The following is a 4829-nucleotide window of genomic DNA, read 5'->3' as shown; positions in this document are numbered from 1 at the left end:
TCAATGATTCTGTCACACATTGAATATTGCATTACATGTTGGTCGCTGGCAGGTGTAAATACATGCAAAATCATAGAATCACTCTCTAAAGAATCGTTTAAGGTCTTAGGAAACCAATGTCATTCCATGTTTTCGGATGTAAATTAGCATTTTCGCTAAAATCCGGCATATATACTATTAGATGCGTCTGTATAAGATGTTCATTAACGTGCACTGTCCCCATCAAATAAAATAATAAGTAAATAAATACATAAAAAACACAAGACAACTGAATGATCGATTATCTCACCTCTAAGATGGGAGACGGGGTCTCGGTGGGCTCAGCCGGGGTCTCGGGGGGCTCAGCCGGGGTCTTGGGGGGCTCAGCCGGGGTCTTGGGGGGCTCAGCCTGGGTCTTGGGGGGCTCAGCCGGGGTCTTGGGGGGTTCAGCCTGGGTGTCGGCGGGAGGGCGCTTCGGTCGTCGCCGGCGCCACCACCGCCGCGGGGGAGCCGGAGTCACTGCTGGAATCAACTCCGGCTTGGTCCCCTGGAGAAGCAGAAAAACACGTTTAAACTATTGAGGGGGGGGGGGGGGGGGGGGTGCACCGGAGCTGCAAAAACATAAAAAACACAAGACAACTGAATGATCGATTATCTCACCTCTAAGATGGGAGACGGGGTCTCGGCGGGCTCAGCTGGGGTCTTGGGGGGCTCAGCCGGGGTCTTGGGGGGCTCAGCCGGGGCCTTGGGGGGCTCAGCCGGGGTCTTGGGGGGCTCAGCCGGGGTCTTGGGGGGCTCAGCCGGAGTCTTGGGGGGCTCAGCCGGGGTCTTGGGGGGCTCAGCCGGGGTGTCAGCGGGAGGGCGCTTGGGTCGTCGCCGCCGCCGTGCGGGAGCCGGGGTTTTGGGGGGCTCTGCCGGGGTTTTGGGGGGCTCAGCCAGGGTCTTGGGGGGCTCAGCCGGGGTCTTGGGGGGCTCAGCCGGGGTTTTGGGGGGCTCTGCCGGGGTGTCAGCGGGAGGGCGCTTGGGTCGTCGCCGCCGCCGTGGGGGAGCCGGGGTTTTGGGGGGCTCAGCCGGGGTTTTGGGCGGCTCAGCTGGGGTTTTGGGGGGCTCAGCCTGGGTTTTGGGGGGCTCAGCCGGGGTTTTGGGCGGCTCAGCTGGGGTCTTGGGCGGCTCAGCCGGGGTCTCCGCGGGAGGGCGCTTTGATCGCCGCCGCCGCCGCCGCCGCCGCCGCCGCGGTGGAGCCGGAGTCAGCTCCGGCTTGGTCCCCTGGAGAAGGAGAAAAACACGTTAAAACTCTTGGGGGGGGGGGGGCACCGGAGCTGCAATAACATAAAAAACACAAGACATCTGAATGATCGATTATCTCACCTCTAAGATGGGAGCCGGGGTCTCGGCGGCCTCAGCCGGGGTCTCGGCGGGCTCGGCCTGGGTTTCGGGGAGCTCAGCCGGGGTCTCGGCGGCCTCAGCCGGGGTCTCGGCGGCCTCAGCCGGGGTCTCGGCGGGAGGGCGCTTCGGTCGCCGCCGCCGCCGCCGCGGTGGAGCCGGAGTCAGCTCCGGCTTGGTCCCCTGGAGAAGGAGAAAAACACGTTAAAACTCTTGGGGGGGGGGCACCGGAGCTGCAATAACATAAAAAACACAAGACATCTGAATGATTGTTAGGGATAAAGTTTCTAACATTGTGATATTAAATTTTAAACGCATCGAAATGAAGCAGGCAGAGGCACGGATGCTTTTTCTCTGGCGCAGCCAAGACCGGGTGGTCCGGCGCGCTCCTCAAAACCAACTCCGTTCCGCTGACCGGAACATGTTTATTTATCACCTTCGTAGCTCCACCTCTTGACCCAGTGACATCACAATACTTTTAGGGCGCAAACATCGCTGCCCACCAGATGGGACTGTTTTTCACCTAACAGTAACATTAAACAATATGAAAATAAGCAAAATAACCCTATCATTCCCTCCTGTATTTTCATTGTAAAACTAACATTCTTCTGGTTTCTACAAAGCATTCAGTGCTAACTAAACATGCTTGAACTAAACTATCAGAAAACAATCACAGAACAAAATCAATACAATCAAGATCAATACCTGAGTTATTACATTCAAGATCTGAGTTCTTACGTTCAAGATCTGACCTGAATCAGGGAGGAAGGCGAAAAACCCGTAGTTTGCAGATTCCATCTTCATATAGCATACATCTTTCAAACGGGAAAATTCCTTCCACAATCCAGCTGCACCTGCGATTATCTTAACGACCCCCAATCCAGGCATTTTAACAATCCTCCTAATACAATGTCAAACATCTCATTCCTCGTCAACAAGGAAAACAAACATGAAAAAAACATAAAATCCAATCAGTACAAAAACAAACAACATTCATTTCCACAATCTAAATGTTACTGTCAAACCCTTTATTAACAAATCCTACGTTAGAGCATTACCGATGTTTCTCCTAGTTTGAATTACTTTAACATTTTACCAGCATTATCTTCTCTACACTGAAATTTGAAAACAGTGACATGATTATTTTATCTTTATTGCTCCAAAGTTTTAACACATCTGGAACATTCTGAACTCTAAATTAAATTATTACAATGTCTATATTATGGATGGATAATCCTAACAATCTTTTACTGTCTTATTAACTCAACTTGTCACTATAATTTAGCTACTTTTACTTACTCTAATGCTATCAAAAGTCATATGCTTATACACTTTTACGTTGTTGTAGACTTATTACTTCTATTTTAGTATAATTGTTAACCTATCTTTCTATTAATTTCATGCCTATTGGAATATCAAATAGCAATGGTTTAGTTAAATTTAGTTTATGAATTTAAATCTACATCCTGCTCATTAGTGTTATTTGATCTATTTTAGGATTCTAATTGCATCGTACGCTTCTCCACTTAATCATAAATTTCTGACAGTTGCAATTAATACAGTATAACGATACCAGGTGTTGGTTAACTACTCCTATGAAACTCTCCTAATCTGCATAGATTACTTTATGACGTTCTTCTAGTCACACATCTCTAGACAAACATTCAAACAGATTACACTTTGGAATATGCAAACTGTTCTTGGTGTTAGATCAGTCTGGTTGTTCTCGTTCCTTGTCCATCAGCAAATCTTCTTGAAAGTGATTCAGCTTCACTGTCAGTGTTCTTGTCCTGCGTTACACTGTGAGGGTCTCTTCCTCACGGATCTTAAAATGAGTGTGATTCAATCTCTCACCGCCTCTCTCTGATCAGACTTCCTGTCTGCATCTCTGGATCAGTTTGGCAAGAGACGTTTCCTCCTGCAGTGCAACGGATGGATTCAGGAAGAACTCCGGATGTTCACGTCTCGTTGGTGTCGTCAGCATGACCCTGAGTGGTCCTCCGTTCCTCGGTCTGGACCGTCTGCTGCTTCCTGATGGTTTCCATGAAGACGCCGACACCGAACACGCTCTGTAGATTCGCCCTCCTGTCGGGACAAAGAAAAACTTCGGCAGATCATTTGCTCTCTGGACATCGTTCAGAAAGAGTGTGCTTCATCTATTCACTCAACGCTTCCTCTTCACCAAATCGATGTACTGCATCCATGCTTTTGGTTTCTTCCGTGCATTGGCCAAACCTCATTTTAGCCTTCTCTACACTAGCCTAGCGCTCTGATATACAGTGACATCTGATCTGCGTGTTGTTTCACATCTTACCACCTGATTCACAAAATCATTACCGTTATAACTACTTATTATGGCTACTGGAACAGCATTTAGTGATTCTACACATATATACAGCAAACAATTTTTTTTTAGTATTATTTTTATTCTTCCAGAGTAATTATTGATTTAATTACTGCTGTGCAATCCCTCCTGTTTGAACTATGAAAGTATTCCATGGTTCAAACTTGCTTCCATTAGTAAATCTAGTCTATTCTATCAGCATTAGTCTAACTTGTTTAATACAATGTCTCAAAATAAATCCTACTCTTACGTCACATTCACAACATATTATATACATCACTCAATTTGGGATGAAATAAGTTCAAAAGTGTTTTCATGTGCCTCTCACCCTATGCTTGTCTGAGATGCTCCTATTGAGGGTGCCATGCGTTGGCTGGAAGGTTCATCGCCTCCAGTCCGTCAGGCATCTCCTCTGCTGTTACTTGAGATGTTCCTTCGACCGTACAGCGCTTCCGTCGGCTGTCGTTTCTGCATCACAGCTTAGCAGTCTCTCCTGGTGTTCCTGGAGCTGCTATCTGCATTCGCAACTCAGAACAAAACACATTTCTTTATTGACACACGATAAAATCTTTGAACCTCTTCCTTCCTTCATTTCACGTTTCACTATTGAGAACCCATATGTTGGCAGAGTTTATCTGCTTCCAGTCCAGTCCGGGATCTCTCCTGCTATGGTAGAAAAAGCATTAAATTTACATGTTATATTCACAAATGTCAAGTTTTCAATTCACATCTGAATTGATTCAAGTCTGTCTCTAGTCGTCTCATCTTCCTTCAGTCTGAAGTCAGTCTCTAACCTCCTTATCTGTCTTGTACCGTACAGTCAAAAGTCTCTTTAGATGTGTGCGTGTGTTTGTGCAATTACCTGTCCACCGTTGAATCATCTATTATTTTAGATTTTATTTAGATCCTGAGATTACTTTAGTTTTTAATCTAATTAAACTGTCTGTTCTTGATGGCTCCCTGTGGCTCGCATTCCACAGAGTCATAAAAGTTGGGGGAATGATCTGGTACATCCCCATTCCTGTGTTTAGCTAAGCAAATGGTGGGGGACGAGTAGCCTCAAACGTGTCTCAAGACTGAGTGGACTTGAGAGGGCCCGTCTCATTTCCACTCAGCCATAAAA

The 4829-nt window shown here is 46.9% G+C and overlaps 1 long non-coding RNA gene across 1 annotated transcript; it reads right to left on the bottom strand.

Annotated features, from left to right (window-relative positions):
* Nucleotides 1-1708: 1708 nt before the first annotated feature.
* LOC137915715 (uncharacterized) lies at nt 1709-4097 on the bottom strand. Its single transcript, XR_011106443.1, has 2 exons — nt 4035-4097; nt 1709-3447 (listed from the first exon to the last, which is right to left on the bottom strand). It is a non-coding gene; the product is annotated as an uncharacterized lncRNA (long non-coding RNA).
* Nucleotides 4098-4829: the final 732 nt, after the last annotated feature.

The sequence above is a fragment of the Brachionichthys hirsutus genome, unplaced genomic scaffold (assembly GCF_040956055.1).
Source record: "Brachionichthys hirsutus isolate HB-005 unplaced genomic scaffold, CSIRO-AGI_Bhir_v1 contig_376, whole genome shotgun sequence".
Lineage (NCBI taxonomy): Eukaryota > Metazoa > Chordata > Actinopteri > Lophiiformes > Brachionichthyidae > Brachionichthys > Brachionichthys hirsutus.
The sequence above is the reverse complement of the archived record's forward strand: the minus strand, read 5'-3'. Positions and strand labels throughout refer to the sequence as shown.